The 21979-nt window shown below is 37.7% G+C and overlaps 1 long non-coding RNA gene and 1 other non-coding gene across 2 annotated transcripts; both read left to right on the top strand.

Moving 5' to 3' along the window:
- The first annotated feature begins 5409 nt into the window (after window positions 1-5409).
- LOC125913820 (small nucleolar RNA SNORD58) lies at window positions 5410-5475 on the top strand. The gene has a single exon (XR_007455112.1). It is a non-coding gene; the product is annotated as a small nucleolar RNA SNORD58 (small nucleolar RNA).
- A 4099-nt stretch (window positions 5476-9574) lies between these two features.
- On the top strand, window positions 9575-21264 carry LOC125913375 (uncharacterized). Its single transcript, XR_007454993.1, has 3 exons — window positions 9575-10131; window positions 10447-10495; window positions 20983-21264. It is a non-coding gene; the product is annotated as an uncharacterized LOC125913375 (long non-coding RNA).
- Window positions 21265-21979: the final 715 nt, after the last annotated feature.

The raw sequence follows: 21979 nt of genomic DNA, 5'->3' as shown, positions 1-21979 counted from the left end.
CCAGCCCACTTGAGGGAAACTTCACTCTGGTCCTAGCCATCAATCACCATAAAACCCTAAGACAGTCTCCTTTCTCTTCTCCCTTAGGTTATATTTGTACCAGCCTAGAAGCCTGCCCAGTTCTCCACAGAAAGCTTCTGTGTGTGAGTAATAAAACATTTTTTTTAAGATTTTATTTTTAAATAACCTCTACACCCAACATGGGGCTCAAACTCACAAGCCTGAGACCGAGAGCTGCACACTCCACCAACTGTGCACCATAAACCTTTTCATACTCTCTTGGTACATATGTGTGGCATCATCAGTCTCAACATCCAAACCAAATTTGAGGTGGAGGAGTCTGTCCTACTTCTTCTGCAGAGTGACCACAACAACATGGGAATTAGAGTGGGATGCATGAAAACAAGATTATGGAGAAGTAATGAAGTCTAGAGTGGAATACAACAATGACAATAAATGCCTAAAGGGTGTGGAATACAGTGTCATTGGAAGAGAGTCAAAAAGAGTGTCATAAGGATGATCTATGTATATAATAAAAACAAGACTTAGAATTAGGAGAGGTGCTAATCGCTGGAGAAGGTGTCAGTAGCCAAAAGATAAAGTCCTTGAAAAATAAGGCAGAGTGATACATGAGTTAGTAGGTGACTTCCACAATAGGAGAGTGACGACATCATAGGACACAAGTTAAAAAACAAAACAGGGGCACCTGGGTGGCTCAGTCAGTTGGGCATCTGACTTTCAGGTCATGATCTCTTGGTTCATGAGAGTGAGCCCTGCGTGGGGTTCCAAGCTGACAGTGCAGAATCTGCTTGGGATTCTCTCTCTCAAAATAAATAAATAAAGTTAAAACAAAACAAAACAATTACTGGGCAGGGAGAGAAATTCAGAAGGAGAGGAAGAAGAGCCTGAAAGAAGCAATGAAGAGCAAGGAGGATTCCTATTCCACCTCCAAGTCCAGTGGCCTGAGGTCTCTGGAAAGGTTGCAGAGAAAATTGGCATCCACAGGGGGGTGAACCAGGCTTGCTTTAGAACAGGTGAAGGAACTATTCAGAGAGGAGATTGAGGATACAGATGATGAAGGACCATGAATTCCAGAGGATATGCAGTGAAAGATCTCAGAAATTGGGGAATGGTAGGAAAAGTGTTCAGAAAAGGTGGTATGAAGAGCCTTGAGTGGGCCAGTGGGTGGAGGATGAAGGGTGATTTGGGAGACTGGAATTTTTTCGTAGTGAGGTATATAAACAGGGATAGCAAAGACAAATTGTTGAACTTAATGAGAAGAAATGATTGCTCAGTTTTTTATTTAGAGTCAACAAAGATTAAATGTAGTTAATACTTTCTTATTTGAAAGGGGAAAATTAGTTTACATCATTTTCATTTCAAATTTGGGTTGTTTTTCCTGTCATCACATGTTCTAAGAGCCTGAGAGAGAAACATGGGGCTAGAGCAATCCCCTAGGGTCCACTCTGGGTGCACCATTATAGGTGGGTTTGATGAGCCCTCATACCACTGGACTTATACTTTTGGCTGTTTTTTTTTTTTTTTTTTAATGTTTATTTATTTAATTTAAGAGAGAGAAAGAGCACAGGGGAGGGGCAGAGAGAGAGAGAGGGAGAGAGAATCCCAAGCAAGCTCTGTGCTGACAGCAGAGCCCCTATGAAGAATTCGATCTCACAACGGTGAGATCATAACCTGAGCCGAAATCAAGAGTTGAACGCTTAACCTACTGAGCCACCCAGGGGCTTCATACTTTTGGTTTTAAATCCACCTCTATGTGTTCCTAGATGGACCCAAGCAGGTTGGCCTATGGCAAATTTGAGTATGAAACTACCTCTTGATTTGGCCCTCCTTTGCACTCTCATCATAGTAGCCCTGCAAATTCTTGAATTTGTATGTTGGACCTATCTGATAGACATCTAAATTTACCTGTTTACCTGGCACTCATTCTTATAGAACTTAGAAGTTTTCTGTTTTTGTAAATAAAAGCTAGCTAATCCAAAACTAATCCATATGATAGTATTCAGAGGTGCTAATTTTTCATCATGTAACATAACTTGGCCTTCCATGGGCAAAGGAGTGACTCCAGTACTTCAAGTACAAGTGACCCCTGAACAGCATGGGTTTGAACTTTGCTGATCCCTCATATGCATATTTTGCAGTGCAGTACTGTAAGTGTATTTTTTCTTCTTTGCAATTTTCTTAATATTGTTTTCTTTAGCTTAGTTTACTATAAGAATATAGCATATAATAATATAATGTACAAAATATGTGTTAACCAACTATTTATGTTATTGGTAAGGCTTCTGGTCAATAGTAGGATATTAAGTTTTTGGAGAGTCAAAAGTTATGCACAGATCTTTGACTGCACGGTTGGGGAGTTGGCGCCCCTAACCCCCATGTAACTCAAGGGTCAACTGTATAGGAAAATAGTCTTGAACTTTCAGTAGTCTTTAAACCTTTTGGTTTATATACTCTCAAAAGAATTTTGAAAAATACATCTATCCCTATTTATATATCAGTGTCCAAAATTTTTATCATAAAATAAAACAATTGTAAAGGAAACCATTTCAATGTTACATTGTAAATATTGGCATTTAAAAATAAGATGGTCACACAAGTTTTAAGTGTGTTCAATGGACTATAAATACCATAGCAATTTGATACCATTTAAAGAGTAAATTTAAAAATTGTTTCTTTATCTATCCTAATGGTAACATTGTTCCCTTTTCTTCTTTAACATTTATAATTCCATTTCCTATATATATATATAAAACTTCATATATATATGAATATATATATAAATAAAACTTCATATATATATAAGTTTTATTTATTTAATTAATCTCCACACCCAACATGAGGCTCGAAATCATGACCCTGAGATCAAGAGTCACATACTCTTCCCATTGAACCAGTCAGGTGGTCCTGTCCTGTTATATATTTTTATGCATTCTAATTTATATTTCAACCTGTCATGCTTCCCTGCAATAAAAAATAAGTTGGCATGTTAATGCCATTTACTTTCAGTTTACATTTTTGATTTTTGAATATATAATGCTCTCACCTGTTTCAAAAATAAAAACTAAATAAAAAGTATAGATTGAGAAGTCTTTTTTTTCCAACGTTTTTTTTTTTTTTTTTTTTTTTATTTTTGGGACAGAGAGAGACAGAGCATGAACGGGGGAGGGGCAGAGAGAGAGGGAGACACAGAATCGGAAACAGGCTCCAGGCTCCGAGCCATCAGCCCAGAGCCTGACGCGGGGCTCGAACTCACGGACCGCGAGATCGTGACCTGGCTGAAGTCGGACGCTTAACCGACTGCGCCACCCAGGCGCCCCATGAGAAGTCTTAATCCCACATTCATGCCTTTCTTCCTTGTCCCTACCCTATAAAGATAATCACTCATTAATTTTTAATGTATTCTTCCCGTGCCAGTGTTCCTTTATATAAATAAAAGCAAAATTGAATATGTATTTTTAAATTGAATATATAGTTCATCCCCCCTTTTCTTATATAAAAGATGGATTGCTTTATTACATTTTTTAAAACTGTAGAATGACAATGTACTGATTAGATTAATGAAAATGCACAAATTAGACAAATATCAAACCACAACCCTGATAAGAAATCTTCCTTTTCCTTTTCCTTTTCCCTTGAGTGTGGGGTTGGGTCACAGACTCAACTCACATTCTTCAAGGACATTTCAAAAACCTATGGTGCTTTTAGTTCTTTGAATTCAATACCAGTGACAGCCTAGGTTGCAAATGGCAGCCCTGGGCAGGCATGTTTTGTTTGGGTGGTCCAACATTTACAGATTGACACATTTTACATAAAGATCCAGATTTCTGACTCTTGTGAAAATTGGATGATCAGCTAACCAAAGATTTGATCATTCAGTCAGCAACAATGAGCTGGTGCTAAGTACAGCACCCTCCTCTTATCTGGGCCGGTGCTCTGAGGTTTGCCCCAGTCTCCCCTCACTTGCTGCCTCAGCCCCTAGCACTTATTTCTCTTTCCAGGTTGGTCCCTGTAGGCATCTGACTTTGCAACCTCTGAGTTAACCTCTTTGTGAGTGATTTGGGAAAGTAGACACAATCAGGAATTTCTTTGAAGCTTCAAAATGGGAAGCAGGAAAAGGATGAGTAGAGAGAATAGAAGGAAGAGATTAGACTCTGAATTAGAGATTCAATGAAAAAACAGCCCCTGTTTTATGTGAGATTCCCCAGAGAACAGGACAGACTAATTAATAATTTATTTACACTGATTCCTGGGGTGCAAATTCAGTCACTACCATGCACTAGAATGGTAAGACAAGGTGGTGACTGAATTTGCACCCCAGGAAAAATTAAGTCTGTTGTGATATAGTCATGAGAACATAAGACTGAAATGAGAGAAAGGGCGTTAAAATAAAAGACTTCAAAGAAAGAAAGAAAGACTGAAATGAGAGAAAGAAAGAAAGAAAGAAAGAAGCTAAAATGAGAGACAGGGCACGCATTTATCTTCTATGAAAAGGCAAATTGGGGGCCATCTGGGTGGCTTGGTCGGTTGAGTGTCCGACTTCGGCTCAGGTCATGGTCTCGCAGTTTGTGGGTTCGAGCCCCGCATCAGGCTCTGTGCTGACCACTTGCTCAGAGCCTGGAGCCTGCTTTGGATTCCGTGTCTCCTTCTCTCTCTGCCCCTGCCCCGCTCACGCTTTGTCTCACTCTGTTTCTCAAAAATAAATAAATGTAAAATGAATAAATAAATAAGGCAAATTGGATATTGATTTTTAAAAATACGATGATTCTCTAATTGTCCATTGATACCACTATCAAATATTACCAATCTATTGTGTCTAAAATGTTATAAAATTATGTTAGGAGTATAGAACACAAGAAATTTAATATGAAGTAGAGCAGGCATTTTGTGTATCTGGTTTTTAAATATAGAATGCTTTAAAAAAGGAATGATTACAATTTGACAGCAAATTCTAATTCATATTATGTCCTTAATACCTAGCACAGCACCTGGTGTATAGAAGGTTTTGCTGAAAGAATGAATGAATAAATGAGGCTGTCTAGGAGGACAAAAAAATTAAAAAATAGAATAGGTTTTAAAGATGTTTTTAACTTAAAAATAACATTCAAAATCTGAAACTGAATCACAGTTGAATGACAGTCTTATTCTATTTCTTATTCTTATTGGTACATTCCCTGAAGAAATGTTATAGTTTTTTTGCATCGTTCCTCAAGAAAAGGAACAGCCTATAATAATTTGGTGCTAAGATTTTGTCTGACTTGAGGCATAACACTCTAATTCTGAAAATTGAAATTCCCCCAGTGAAAACATGGCAGTAAAAGACTTACATCAAGAATTCACAATGACCATAGCAAGCATATCAGAAATTATCATATAAAACTTGTCACATGGCTGCAGTGATGGCATTTCTCAGGACACCTTCAGATTAATCATGAAAACAACTATTCTCTGAGCAACTGCTGGGAAAAAAAAAAACTTGTTAGTTATTGAAGTTATTGAAGAGTTTGCTTTATAACGGTGGATTATGGTCTTCAGCAGGATATCAACTTATCCTGAAACTGAGAGTTTTTCAGCCTCTGCAATGGTCTCGGGGTGTCCTATGGAATCTCCTATAGAATAATTGTCAAAGTTATAACATTTAAATGCATTCCACAATCTGGTTTCCCTATTTTATGTATAAAGATATGTCATGCTCTCTACAGAAGGGGAAAATTGCATACTTAATGCAGCAAGAGGTGGCCTGGTATCACACTACAGAGCACTGTTTATTAGGGTGATTGTGGTGTTGTCTTCCTTCTGAAGAACAGTCCAAAATATTTCCCAGTTCTCTTGAGCACAGGAATAACCATCCAAATCCAGGAAACATCCAATTCTCTCAGACGACAGCAGAGATCTTAGGAGACCAGATGTTTCCTCACTGATTACCCCCAGTAAAATCCAGTCAGAACCAACAAATTCAGAAAATGTTAATGAGGGTTCAGACTTCTTATGGAGTATATTCCTTATCTTTTCCCAAGTTTTTTTTTTTCCTTTTTTTCCCCAGTGTTTCTTATTTCCATGTAGTGATTAGGAGCTAAAAACAGGTTAAAAATGGAGACAGATTCTGTTTGTCTGGTTCCACTACTTTCTGTGTGGCCTTCTCGAGCAAGTTACTTAAAATTTCCATGCCTCAGTTTCATCTTTAATAGTAGGTTAATAAACCCATGTAATGATTAAATGAGGCTATATGTTATAAAGTTCTTAGCTAATACACACACATCCATGTCTAAAAATGCCATGCTGGAAAACCATGAGCAATCACTTTTTTTTTTAAGTGAAAAATTCAATAAAAGGAGCTTTTTACTTCAAAAGCATAACTGGGTAAATAGATAAATTTACAACCATTCCTGTGAAATTTCTTATTCAACAAATTCATGGAGAGCCAACATCTTCAACAAACCCTCCCAAAAAAGTTTAGGTAAAAATCCACTTTTGAGTTTTAGGGGAATGAGCTTTCCTACACAATTTTTTTAGTAAACAAAACTAGTTCCTTTAAGTACCAACTCCTGTAATAATTTTGACCATTGTTACATCAATAGAGATCTTTTTAAACTATGTCACCTATGTCTCTGTCTTGTTAAACAGATTATAATGAACACAGCTTAACAATTTCTTGATACTATAGGTTCACACCATATAGAATCACATATCTGGCACCTTGGAAGTAGGCTGAGTTTTGCCCACTAATACCAGAGAAGGGAAGAGAACCAGACTTGAACATATCCACTGGGATAGGATTGGAACTTGGGGTTACTGACATGTTAACAAGTGCTCAAAATATTTCAAGGTATCAGGCCATAGTTCATCAAAGCAGTTGTCAGTGGGTGGCCAAAGGCAGCAGTTGAACACACAGTCAAGTTGACACAAAATCAAATAGCTCAGAGGGAGATAGTTTTCTGGGATTCAGACCAGCAGACTGGAGGTGGTAACTGGAAGGTCTGTCCAAAGATTGTCAGGTTCTATAATCACGACCTGTGTAAAGGGCAGGGCTTCAAATCTAGAGGTGACAGCTGTGCTGGGCAGGCAACTCGAAGATAAATTGTGGAATAGAGAACAAGGCAAAGATTTAATTATAAGGGTAGGAACACACAAAGAGAGTTAAAGTCTAGGATATTATCAAGGTGAAACCAGTGCAAGGATGACTTGGCCCTGGGTCATAGACTGTGGAGCTGGAATTGGTTAAAAATCTTTCTCAGGTAAGGAAAGGTTGGGTAATTTGCCCAAGGTCATGCTATGAAGGTGCAGTCAGAATTCTACCACAGGATGTCTGACTCCCTACATATTTCTGCTGCTTTGCTCTGTTCACTTTAAAATAAAACAAAGGTTATACTTTTCTGGAAAATATAGAAATGATGGAATTTGTTTTTTCTGATTCCAAGGAAAATTCCAACTCTAAAATTCTAGAGTCACATAATTTATTATTTTTGAAGGGACAAGAGTGAGTTGCCCATTTAATTACAAGAAATATATATTGAGGGCTGCCTGGGTGGCTCAGTTGGTTAAACATCTGACTTCGGCTCGGGTCGTTATCTTGCGGTTTGTGGGTTTAAGCCCCGCATTGGGCTCTGTGCTGGCAGTGTGGAGCCTGCTTGGGATTCTCTCTCTCTCCTTCTCTCTTTCCCTCTCTCTCTCTCTCTCTCACTTCCCTCTTCCTCTCTCCCTCCCTCCCTCCCTCGCCCCTTCCCCACTTGCACCCTCTCAAAATAAATAAACTTTAAAAAAAAAAGAAAAATATAGTGATGGTATAGAATAGCTTGCTATATGTGTAACTTAGGAATTAACTCTTTTAGGAGCCCTTGGGTGGCTCAGTTAAGCATCCGACTCTTGATTTCAGCTCAGGTCACGATCTCGTGGTTCATGAGTTCGAGCCCCACATTGGGCTCTGTGGTGGCAGCACGGAGACTGCTTGGGATTCTTTCTCTCTCCCTCCCTCTCTGCCCCTCCCCTGCTCTCTCTCTCTCTCTCACAATAAATAAGCATTAAAAATTTTTTAAAAGAATTAAAATTCCTACAACTTAAAATTAAAATAATAATAATAAAAATTCCTACAACTTAAAATTAAGCTTTTCCAAAGGAGGCTATATATCCCTATGAAAATAGCACAGTTCAGTTAGATTTGAAATTAAACACATTTCAAATATGGCACACTAAAAATACATTCTCTATTATAAGTGTTTGTAAATGTTAAGATATTTACCCATTAAAACATATCTAAATTCACATATTAAAAATTTGGTAATAAACTAAAAGCAGTTAGTTTAAAGGAACAAGATTTTCTTGATATGAAAAATAGAATATTATTAAGAATCAGTGATCTATCATATTTATTATTTTACATTCTTCTTAGATGATTTTTATTTTATTGTCTGTTTTACCAATGATAAGTATCTTTCTTTTGAATTCAGATCTTTAAAAAAATTTTTTTTAATGTTTATTTATTTTTGAGAGAGACAGAGACAGAATGCGAGTGGGTTAGGGGCAGAGAGAGAGGGAGACACAGAATCCAAAGCAGGCTCCAGGTTCTGAGCTGTCAGCACAGAGCCTGACATGGAGCTCGAACTCACGAGCTGTGAGATCATGACCTGAGCTGAAGTCGGACGCTCAACCAACTGAGCCACCCAGGCGGCTCTGAATTCAGATCTTTTTAACTTTGTGTTCCCTGTTATTGTTTTCCTAAGATTGAAATCTAAAGAAAGCTAGCAACCCTATACTCCAATCTTGGATTTCCTCTTTCCAAAAGGGTATTTCCTCTTGATCGCTACACCTAAAACTCTAAAAATGTCAGTTCTGGAATTGTGAACAATGGTGGTGCTTTGTAAAAACAGGTTAAAAAAAATTAAGCAGGTAAGGGAAGTTGAAAGTGGATATCTGCTAGGCAGTGGGGACAGGCATGGAAAAACAGAAGTAGAGAAGCATGCAAAAACCAAACAACAGGAAAAATCAGTACGCAAGAACCAAATAGAGGCAGAATTCAGAATGTGCCAGAAATCAGGCAAAGACGCCAAATTGACCAGAAATCCCAAAAGAATGCCTTAAATGACCAGGAATGTCAAAAACTAGGCAGATGGTTAGGAACCCAGTGAGCAAACAGGTGATCAGGAGGTAAGAGTGCAGCCTCTGCAAGAGATGACATAATCAAGCACCCAGGCAAAGATGTCTACAAGGAAACCCTGATTCTCAGGACAAATGCCTATGTCGTTCACAAATGGTGTCCAACTTGATGCTGTCAGGAGAAGTAGGAAAGAAGAAATCTAGTTGCTGAGGGAATATGGAATTGGAGCAACCAGAGCAGGTCCTCCTTTTTCTTCCTTTTGTTAACAAAAAATTTGACTGCATGACTAGAGAGCTGGCTAATTTTCTTCACTTTTGGATACTTTTATTCAAATAAGAATTCACAGCACTCTGTTGCTCTCTTCCTAGGTGATGTGGCGTTCTTAATTGGTTCTCACAGATGTTGCACTGATTCAGGTCTTGGCAAGGGACTTACAGCATCTCAGGACAAGTTGAGAACTGAAAATAGATCCTGTCCATTGACTCAGCAGGATTGGAGAGCTTGCTTCTTAATAATCCTGCACCAAGTTAGAACTCATGTCTAGGACATCCTATTCCATCCCATTGCGGGTCTGATTTTCTTGTAAAGGTAGTTTTCTTATTAAAACAGAAGTATTGACAGATGTTATATTCTCCTTCATTACAGAATGCAAGCCAAGTTCTACAGATATGAACATTGGGTGATATTTCCCTTCTTTTTATAAAGTACAGGTCTTACAGAACTCACTCCCTGTCAAAGTCAACTGGGGAAACAGAATCTTTTATCTTTATTGGCAGAAGGGTTTATCTATTTCATTTCCTTCTTCTAAGCTGGGGGACCAGTCCTCCCTCATTTGTGGTTTCGCTTCCCACAGTTTCAGTTACCCATGGTCAACCGCGAGCCAGAAGCAGATGATCCTCTTTCTGACATACTCTCGGAAGGTCAGTAGCAGCCTAACACTACGTCACAATGCCCATGTCATTCACCTCACTTCATCTCATCACACAGACATTTAGTCATCTCACAACATTACAAGAAGTAGGGTGAGTACAGTATGATAAGACGTTTTGAGAGAGAGAGAAACCCCATACTCACATAACTTTCATTACAGTATATTATAATTGTTCTTTTTTATTATTATCATTAATATTTTACTGTACCTAATATATATATATTAAGCTTTATCATAGGTGGGTGTGTGTAGGAAGAGACATAGTATGGTCATGTCTTACCTCATGGGGTTTGATAGCAGAAGTTGAGGTCATTTTCTGAAAAGATAAGATTTATTTTACATCAGGCTCATGGAATGAGTACTGGTGGATACAATTTTTCCTTTCCTTCCTCATTGTCACTGTAAGGTCTGACAGGCAACTTTGGACCACATCCAGTCTTGTTGAGGTGCCCGTGGTGAGTGATATCTTTGTGGATTTGGATCAGACTACCTGAGTTTGAATTCCAGTTCTATAATTTTTCAGTTATGTATTTTTGAGTAAGTTATCTAATTTCTCTGGTTACTAGTTTTCTTATCTCTAAAAGATTAAAAATGATACTTAAGTCATAGGCCTCTTATGTGAATTAAACAAAATAACATAGCTGAAAGTGTCTTGCATATTGTAAGTTTTCTGTGGACATTAACAAAACCGTTAAGTAAAAGTATTGGTACCAAGATGGTGGGGCAGACACTGTTTCCCTTTTGGCTATCATCACAAGACTATTTACATGTGAGACTGTTCTTTCACTGTGCATAATTTGATTAAAAGACAAAAAACAAAAAAATTCCCCAAGGGCCTCCCCCCCCCCCCCACCAAAAGTAAATGGTTTTTCCCTTAGGTAAATGGAAATTTCCACTATGCTGGTCCCTAGAGAAAGTTTAGCTTAAATCCCCTTGTAACTTTAATAGTAGCTTGGTAGGTAGCTCAGCATCACCATGCGATTAAAGATCAGTGTTCTTGTGGCCCCTGGGTCGCTCAGTCAGTTAAGCGACCAACTCTTGATCTCAGCTCAGATCATGATCTCACAGTTCATGGCTCTGTGCTGACATCGTGGAGTCTGCTTGGGATTCTCTCTCTCTTCCCCTCTCTCTCTGTCCCTCCCTCCCTCACTCCCCTCCACTCAAAATAAATAAATATTAAAAAAAAAAAAGAAAAAGATCAGTGTTCTACAGCCAGGAAAACAGGCTTTAAAAAGTTGGATCATTTATCATAGCTCACACAGTTAGTCATTATTTAAAACAGTTCAGTGGTTTGGTCGGTTCCACTTGCATACTCCTGTAGCCTCAGCTAGCACCACTGTCCCTCAAATGTCTGCATTTACCCACAGGGCTTTTCTTGCAGTTCCTCCATTGCACTGTGCTCCATCCTGCCACCTGGCTTTTGCAAATGCTGTTCTCACTTCCCCAAATGCTTCTTGCCTTTTCTTATCCTCTCCCCAAACTCCTAGTTGTCCTGCAAGATATCAATTCAAACAAGTCTTCCCTGACTCCCAAGACAGGTTCTGATCCCACATCACATGCTCCCAAAGCCTGTTCATGACAAGTAAGTACATTTGTGGGATTATAAGACTAGTGGTTTTTTTTCACTTTTAGATTATAAACTCTTTGAGGACATAGGCCCTGTCTGGTTTTTGTTTACTATTGTATCTATAGAACCTAACTGCATGCCTGGTACATAGAAAACTAGTAATAAGTATTTTGAAAAATAAATAAATTAACTTAGTCTGGAGCATAAGTCCATAAGCTTAAGCTTACGACTTTTTTTTTGTCACTAACCAAAACATAATAACTTGATCTAGACGATGTTGACTTCATAGGGGTCTGTGATTCTCATGGTCACTCTAGAGTTGTGACAACAGGGTTTAATGTTAATGTTGAGGACAATGGTATTAATATGGTATAGTCAGAAGCCTTGTTGAAGACTTTGGAATCCTAGTTTGAATCATGAGAGGTTTAGCAAATTTGTACTCCAAAGTGAAAGTGGATCCCTTATTACTCTTTATTCAAAAAAAGGAAGGGGTGGAGCTTTGGAATCATTTATAGAAATATATGATACATAACAATAAAAATGTATTAACATAAATGAGGAAAAGGGGCAAAGAGAAAGTTACAAAGTAGAAAAATACTGGGGTGCCTGGGTGACTTAATTGATTGAGCATCCTACTTCGGCTCAGGTCCTGATCTCATGGTCCATGAGTTTGAGCCCTACATTCAGCTCTCTGCTGTCAGCACAGAGCCCACTTTGGATCTTCTGTCCCTCTCTCTCTGTGTCCCTCCCCCACTTGCTCTCTCTCTCTCAAAAATAAGAAAGACATTTTTAAAAAGCAGAAAAGTAGGGGTGTCTGGGTGTTTAAGTGTCCAATTTTGGCTCAGGTCATGATCTCGCAGTTTGTGAGTTCAAGTCCCACATCAGGCTCTGTGCTGACAGCCCAGAGCCTGGAACCTGCCTCAGATTCTGTGTCTCCCTCTCTTCTCTTCCCCATTCCTGCTCTTTCTCTCTCTCTCTCTCTCAAAAATAAATAAACATGAAAAAAATTTAATTAATGTAATATAATGTATAATATAGTATAATGTATAACATCCAGGCACTGAAATTCATCCCTGTACTTCTGTATAGGCACTGGGAAGCACACAAATTTGGCTTAGAGTTGCATAGTAGTGAAGGGAAAGCAAAGCTACTGCAAGATTTATAGTGTGAATAGCAAAAGATAAAAGAGGACCAGATGCTCAGGAAGAAACACAGCTTTTCCTATATTATTGTGATATCTAGATAATGTTCTCAATAACAATCCTACCATATATACAATGATAGATGTAATGTGGTTGTTTCTTAAAACACCTCTCAGTGTACACTCAAGGCACAATGACAAAATATAGGACAGAAAAGGGCATGTCCTGAGGGAGATGGATGTTGAGACAATGTGGCCCCAGAAATCTCTCCAAGGATCTATCTCCAAACCTGACAGAATTTAAAATGTCTGGAGAAGGAGCCCATTCCCATTGGGCCATTCTCCCTGGATGTGATTTTTATAGCAAAACTTTTGCTAATAATTCAACACCAGATAACTCAAGGTTATATTTTCTGAGAAGAAACTAGGGGCGCTTGGGTGGCTCAGTCAGTTGTAGATCAGTCAGTTAAGTGTCCGACTCTTGATTTTGGCTCAGGTCATGATCTCATGGTTCACGAGTTCGAGCCCCATGTTGGGCTCTGCACTGACACCACGGCACCTGTTTGGGATTCTCTCTCTCCCTCTCTTTCTGCTGGCACTTTCTCTCTCTCTCTCTCCCTCTCTATCTCTCTCTCAAATTAAATAAATAAACACTTAAAAATAATCTAAAATATAGAAGTTCTATGGTGTAATTAAACATAATCAACATAGAATTAATACCCTTTATGAAAGGAAAACATCTAACCAGTATGCCAAAATATAAAGCCACCAAACTTTTGCATGGAGGTAGAACTAGAAAATGCAGGGCAAAGATTTTCCTCAGATTATATTTTTGGGTCTATTTCAACATACACACCTAACAGGCATACGGGACTAATTCACAGCAGGAATAATTTTTTTAAGAGAGCTTTAATTCCAAGAGTATAAGCACTCATGAAATATCCAAAAGACACAGAAAGTCTTCCTACCCTCATCTTCTCTATTCTAACTGCCCGTGGGTAACCATGGATGGTTTCTTGTGTCTCCTTCCAGACCTTTGTCTATGTGCAATCCTGAGAAAATCCATGGGGGAGATAGAGGGGATCCTGATGCCCCTAACACTGTTATATAATGATTCTGTGTGTGTGTGTGTGTGTGTGTGTGTGTGTGTGTGTGTGTGTCTTTCTTTCTGTCTCTTTCTCTCTCTTCATCTCTCTCTGTGTCTCTCTGTCCCTCTCTCTCTCTCTTCATGGAAAGGAGGTAAGATGAACAGGCTGTAACTGTTGTCTATTATTCTTAAGGTACACCAAGATCTGTGGTCCTTCCAAGAAGATAGGACTCATCTTTGCAATAAAAGAAAATTTATGAAGCATCCATAAAAACCCTGCTTTAAGCTTCTTAGTATAAAAAGCAATGCTTGTTTTTTGTGTTTCTACCAAAGACTGAGGAGAAACCTGTCAGTCCCTCAGGGTCTCAAGTAAGAGGCCAAGACTGGCGATCACCATGGATTCATAACTTTTGAAAGTAATAGAAATCATCCGAACATCTTCCTGTTTTGGAACATTTGTTTGCTTAGTTTGGCAGGGGTTTGGTGGAGGGAAAGGACATCCCTCCTGTTGTTGATGCTCATTGGCTAGCTAGAAGAACTCACTCTGGGGCCCAGTCCCATATAGATCATTGAGCAAGCTCACCTTCAGGTGGACAGGCAAGGGTAGTGTGGTGTATCAAGGCTTTGACTGGTTGAATTACAAAATATCACACATGCACACATACACAGACACACACGCACACTCCTCATCTACAATAAAACAAAACTAACCTCTTTTACAACTCTATTAGTATCCTTTCGTTTGTGTCTCATTGTGATTAAAAAAATTTTTTTTTAATTTTAGAGAGAGCATGCATGAGTGGGGAGAGGGGCAGAGGGAGAGAGAGAGAATCTCATGCAGGCTTCATGCTCAGAGCAGAGCCCAAATGGGTGGGGGGAGGGATCATGACCAGAGCTGAAATCAAGAGTCTGATGTTCAACAGACTGAGCCATCCAGGCGCCCCTGGTTAAAAATTTTTTAAAACCTCACATTAACTATCCATAACACTAACTTCCTTACTTCCTTCAAGTCCTTGCTAAACTATCACTTTTACAAATTTTAAATACCTTTATTGAGGTGTAAGTGGTATACAGTAAACTGTATATGTTTGAAATGTACAATTTGATAAGTTTTAATGTATGTAGACACCTGTGAAGCAATCACCACAGTCAAAATAGGCAATGTGTTCATCACCTATACAAGTTTTCATGTCCCTATGGATCCTCTCCCTAGCTACTCCCTAACCAGGTAACCACTAATCTATTTTCTATCACCATAGATTAGTTTGCATTGTCTAGAGTTTTAATAACACAGTATGTATGTACACTTTTTTAAATTTTATTTTATTTTAGTCAGAATTCTTTTACTTACCATAATTATTTTGAGATTCATTCACGTTGTTGTATGTATCAATAGTTCATTGTGTTCTATTCTGAGTAGTACACCATTGTATGGCTATATCACAATTTGTTTGTACATTTATCCATTAACATTTGGGTTGTTCCAACTTTTTGACTATTACAAATAAATCTATTATGAACACTCAGGTACAAGTATTTGTATACACTTATGTTGACTTTCCTCTTGGGTAAATACCTAGGAGTTTGGCTTGATCATGTGATAAGTGTATATTTAACTTCTTAAAAGACTTCCAAACCAGTTGATATTGTCTTATATTCCCATAAACAGAGTATGAAGTTTCAGTTTTTCCACATCATTGTCAATACTTCATATTATCTTTTTTAAAAGAAATATATAGGTTTAAAAAAAAAGTTTTTAGTATTTATTTTTGAGAGAGAGAGAGAAACAGGGCACAAGCAGGGGAGGAGCAGAGAGACAGGGAGACACAGAATCCAAAACAGGCTCCAGGCTCTGAGCTGTCAGCACAGAGCCTGATGTGGGGCTTGAACCCATGGACCATAAGATCATGACCTGATACGAAGTCAGACGCCCAACCAACTGAGCCACCCAGGCACCCTGATACTTCATATCTACTTTTTTCATTATAATGGCTGCATAGTGGTAGGTATGGTTTTAATTTGCATTTCCCTAATGACTAATAATATTGGGCATCTTTTTATGTGCTTTTTTGCCATCCATATATTTTCTTTGGTGAAGATATTCAAATCTTTTGCTCATTTTTTATTGGATTATTTGTCTCCTTATTGAGTTTCTCCTAGTCAGTGGCTTGCATTTTTATTTCCTAAACAATATCTTTTGAAGATAAAAATGTTTAATTTTGATGAAGTCTAATTTATCACTTTTATTTTATGGATTGTTCTTTTGGTATTATATCTTAGAAATGTCTACCTAACTTAAGATCACAAACATTTTACACTGTTTTTTCAGAAGCATAATTTTTTTAGATTTTACATCTAGGTTATGGTCCATTTTGAGTTCATTTCTGCATATAGCATGAGGTATAGATTGTTTTTAATGTTTATTTATTTTGGAGAGAGAGAAAGAGACAGAGTGTGAGCAGGGAGGGGCAGAAAGAGAGGGAGACACAGAATCCAAAGCAGGCTCCAGGCTCTGAGCAGTCAGCACAGAGCCCTATGTGAGGCTTGAACCCACAAACCGTGAGATCATGACTTAAGCTAAAATTGGACGTGTAACCAACTGAGCCACCCAGGCTCCCCCTGCCTTTTTTTAAATGTTTATTTATTTTGGAGAGAGATAGAGACAGAGTACGAGCAGGGGAGGGCAGAGAGAGAGGGAGGTATGAGGTATAGATTTAAGTTCATTGGTTTGTATCTGGATATACAGTTATTCCAACACCATTTGTTGAAAAGACTCTCGTTTTTCACTGAATTTACTTTGTACGTTTGTTGAAAATCAGTTGTCCATAATATATGGTGTTTTTCCCAAAGTATCTATTGTATTAATTTGTCTATCTTTACACCAATATCACATAGTCTTGAATAGTGTAACTTTATAAGAAGTCTTGAATTCGGGTAATATTTACTCTCCTACTTTGTTCTTTTTTATTTTTTTTCAAAATTGTTTGGCTATTAAAATATGTTTGCATTTCCACATGAATTTTAGAGTTAGCTTATCAATTTCTATGAAAAAGTTGACTGAGATTTTCATTAGAATTGCATTGAATCTAGAGAACAAATTGGGGGAGAAGTGACATCTGAACAATATTGAGTCTTTTGACTCATGTACAAGGTATGGCTTTCAATATATTTAGTGTTTCTTTCAATAACATTTTATAGTTTTCAATATACAAGCCTTTCACATCTTATGTCAGATTTGTCTCTAAGTATTTCATATTTTTGATACTATTGTAAATAGTATGTTAAAATTTCAATTCCAATTGTTTATTGGAAATATACAGGAATACAATAGATTTTTGTAGGTTAATATTGTGTGCTGAGACCTTACCGAGCTCATTTATTTGCTCTAGTATATTTTTGGAGATTCTTTCAGATTTTGTACATAGATAACTATTTCATCTGTGAATAAAGATAATTGTGCTCTTTCTGATCTGGATGTGTTTTATTTCTCTTCTTTAATTTACTACTCTGGCTAGAACCTCTAGTACAATGTTGAATAGAAGTGGTGAGAATGAATATCATTGACTTGTCTCTAATCTTAGGTGGAAAGCATTCTATCTTTCACCATTAAGTATGATGTTAGCCATAGGTTTTTGATATATGTCATTATCAAGTTGAGGAAGTTCTCTTCTAATTTTAGTTTGTAAGAGTTTTTATTGGCAATGGATGCTCGATTTTGTTCAATGTTTTTTCTCCATATATTGAGATGATCTTATAGCTTTTCTTTTTCTGTTCATTAATATGATAAATTGCCTTGATTGGTTTTTCAAATGTTAAACTACCCTTGCATTCCTGGGATGAATCCTATTTGGCTATAATGTAATATTCCATTTATATATTGTTGGATTTGACTTGGTAAAAATATTTTTAGAATTTTTGCACTATGTTCACAAAGGACACTGGTCTAAAGTTTTCTTTTCTTACAAAGTCTTTGTCTGGTTTGTGTATCAGGATACTACTAGCCTTATAGAACGAGTTGAGAAAAACTCTCTGCTTTTCAATTTTCTGAGAGAGTTTATGCAGAATTGGTATTATTTCTTCCCTCTATGTTAGTTACAATTTGACAGTGAAGCAATCTGGGTGTGGAGTTTTCTTTGTATGAAGGTTTTTAACCACAAATTTAATTCTTTAAAAGATGTAGGGCTCTGTTAATTTTTTCTTCTTGAGTAAATTTTAGTAGTTTGTGTCCTTCAAGGAATTTTTTTTTGAAGTTTATTTTTTGAGAGAGAGAGAGAGGCAGAGCTTGAGTGGGGGAGGGGGTAGAGAGAGAGGGAGATACAGAATCCGACGCAGGCTCCAGGCTCTGAGCTGTTACGACAGCTCGGAGCCCCACGCGGGGTCGAACCCACGGATTGTGAGAACATGACCTGAGCTGAAGTCTGACTCTTAACTGACTGAGCCACCCAGGCGCCCTGTCCTTCAAGGAATTTGTCCATTTTATCTAAGCTGTTGGATTTATAGTACAAAGTTATTCATAATATTCCCTTATTATCTTTTTAATAGCTCTAGAATCTTTAGTGCTGTCACTAATTTCATTCTTGATATTGTTAATTTGCATACTCTCTTTCTTTTTCTTAACCAAGCTGGCTAGAGATTTATTAGTTTATTAATGTTATTGATTATCTTAAAGAACCAACTTTTGGTTTCATTGATTTTTCTCTATTGTTTTCTATTTTATTTTTATTTTTGTGTAATTTATTTTTTTAATTTACAACTAAGTTAGTTAGCATATAGTGCAACAATGATTTCAGGAGTAGATTCCTTAATGCCTCTTACCTATTTAGCCCATCCCCCTCCCACAACTCCTCCAGCAACCCTCTGTTTGTTCTCCATATTTAAGAGTCTCTTATGTTTTTGTCCCCCTCTCTGTTTTTATATTATTTTTGCTTCCCTTACCTTATCTTCATCTGTTTTATGTCTAAAAGTTTTCATGTGAGTGAAGTCATATGACATTTGTCTTTCTTTGACTAATGTCACTTAGCATAATGCCTCAAGTTCCATCCACATAGTTGCGAATGGCAAGATTTCATTCTTTTTGATTGCCAAGTAATACTCCATTGTATACACACACATATACATACATGCACACACACACACACACACACACACACACACACCCCACATCTTCTTTATCCATTCATCCATCGATGGACATTTGGGCTCTTTCCATACTTTGGCTATTGTTGATAATGCTGCTATAAACATTGGGGTGCATATGCCCCTTTGAAACATCATACCTGTATCCCTTGGATAAATACCTAGTAGTGCAATTGCTGGGTCATAGGGTAGTTCTATTTTTAATTTTTGAGGACCCTTCATACTGTTTTCCAGAGTGGCTGCACCAGTTTGCATTCCCACCAGCAGTGCAAAAGAGATCCTCTTTCTCCACATCCTCACCAACATCTTTTGTTGCCTGAGTTGTTCATGTTAGCCATTCTGACAGGTGTGAGGTGGTATCTCATTGTGGTTTTGATTTGTATTTCCCTGATGATGAGAGATGTTGAGCATTTTTTCATGTGCCTGTTGACCATCTGGATGTCTTCTTTGGAAAAGTGTCTATTCATGTCCTCTGTCCATTTCTTCACTGGATTCTTTGTTTTTTGGGTGTTGAGTTTGATAAGTTCTTTACAGATTTTGGATACTAACCCTTTATCTGATCTTTATGGGTTTTTTTGTTTGTTTGTTTGCAAATATCTTCTCCCATTCTGTCGCTTGCCTTTTAGTTTTGTTGATTGTTTCCTTCTCTGTGCAGAAGCTTTTTATTTTGATGAGGCCCCAATAGTTCATTTTTGCTTTTGTTTCCCTTGCCTCCAGAGACGTGTTGAGTAAGAAGTTGCTGCACCAAGGCCAAACAGGTTTTTGCCTGCTTTCTCCTTGAGGATTTTGATGGCTTCCTGTCTTACATTTAGGTCTTTCATCCATTTTGAGTTTATTTTTGTGTATGGTGTAAGAAAGTGGTCCAGGTTCATTTTTCTGCATGTTGCTGTGCAGTTTCCCAGCACCACTTGCTGAAGAGACTGTCTTTATTCCATTAGATATTCTTTCCTGCTTTGTTAAAGATTAGTTGGCCATATGTTTGTGGGTCCATTTCTGGGTTCTCTGTTCTGTTCCATTGATCTGAGTGTCTGTTCTTATGCCAGTACCACGCTGTCTTGATGATTACAGCTTTGTAATACAGCTTGAAGTCCGTATTGTTTTCTATTTTATTTCTGTTTTATCTTATTATTTCCCTTTTGTGTATTCTGAACTTAATTTGCTCTTCTTTTTCTAGTTTCTTAAGGTAATTTTTTAAGTTTCAAAAGCATTTTGTCTGGTTGTTGTTGTTGTTGCTGTTTCTGGCAGAAGAATAATCTAGTTCCTGTTTCCAGTGATGCCTGGAAACAGATTTAGTTTAATAGTAATCAGCTCTTCATCAAACTTTTACTGATCACTGAACCCAAATCTTTCCTTCCATACTTTTCAGGCCTACGGATTACAAATATCCCATTTCATACACTATTGCTGAATACTCCTGTAAACTGATTTTTATTTGTTTTTCATTTATTTATTTGAACAAAGAATAAATTAGTGGTTCTTCCTGAGTGAAAAGCCTATCCTTTTTATATTCTGTGGCTTTTCTTTGTATTTTGTGACCTCAAATCTCAACACAGTTCTGGAGCTTGAGGAAAATAACAACATGGTTGGTAATTAAAGGGTGCTTTTTTAAAATTCAAGGACCTGATGACACCCCAGGATTATCCACATGTACTGAAGAGAAGGAATAAGTGATGGCTTCCACAGCTCAGGAAGATAATAAGTGTCTATGGTGTACAGGTTTCTGAATACCTAACTAGGTTTGAACTCAGCAATTTGCCACTATTCCCTGGAGACAGTCTTAAGCTTCAGAGGAAACTAATGGGATGGGTGGATTCTGCTACATCTGGAAGTCTTTCCTAAGTTGGATTCTGTGGTTTTAAAATATATCCATAAATTCTTTGCTACTCTCTATAAGAGTCTTCCCTTCCTTTAAGTATGGGCTAGACACAGTGAATTGCTTCTAACAAACTGAATATGACATAATTGATGTGTTAATTCCAAGACTAGGCTATAAAAGATATTGCAATTGCAGCTTCTATCTAGGTTACTGTCTCTTGGATTGCTCATTCTGGGGGAAAACAGCTGCCGTGTGGTGAGGAAAGATACACACAATGAAGAACTGAACCAAAAACCATGTGAGTGAGTCATCTTGGAGCAGCTCCTTGGCATCATTCAAGGCTTGACATGATGGCAGCTCCAGATGACATTGACTGCAACATCATAAGAGATCCTAACCAGATCTACCCTGCTAACCTGTTCCTGGATCTGACCTTTGGGAACTGTGTGAGATAATAAATACTGCTTTAACTGCTAATTTGGGGGTAATTTGTTATACAGCAACAAATAACAGATTCACTGTGGAATAGGAGTTTCTGGGACTTGAGATAAATACTAGCAGGCTTCTAGAACTCAGAAAGTACCAGGTAAACTTCTTTGCCAGATTCTACAAGAAGCACTCAGAACCCTGATAGAAGAACAATGACAGATTCAGAGAGTCCAAGACAATGGGAGACAAATGCTTCCGTGATACAGATTTCTGTGGTAAGAAATGTTTTTGAAAGCACCAGATTTTTATGGTGATAAAAGAGCCACACAGGCTTTAGAAAGTTCAAGAGAGAAAAGGCAAAGATTCTGGAGCTCAGAAGTTAGAGGGCTATTTTCTGAAGCAATGAAAGAGTTGTCTTTACCTTTTCCCCTTCAACTTAACACTAACACATTTAGAAACTATAGAAAATACGGGTAAGTAAAAATAAGAAAATAAAAATTGCCATAGAGAAATAATATTTCAATTTTTGGTATGTTACTCTGACGAATAAATATAGACAAGCAGGCAGACAGACAAAGTTGGTACTTCAGTTGCCATTTTGGCATTTTTTGAGCCTGGCTGCATCTGGTATGTGATATACCAATTGGACCCATAGTCATAGGTCCATTCCTGCACTTTTGCTCTAAATCAGGTCTCCTGGTCAGATATTATGCTGTGTTGGATTCCATACCTGTGAATAAAGTATTTTATAAGCTCCTGGCTG

This window comes from Panthera uncia (assembly GCF_023721935.1).
Source record: "Panthera uncia isolate 11264 chromosome C1 unlocalized genomic scaffold, Puncia_PCG_1.0 HiC_scaffold_4, whole genome shotgun sequence".
NCBI classification, from domain to species: Eukaryota; Metazoa; Chordata; class Mammalia; order Carnivora; family Felidae; genus Panthera; species Panthera uncia.
The sequence above is the reverse complement of the archived record's forward strand: the minus strand, read 5'-3'. Positions and strand labels throughout refer to the sequence as shown.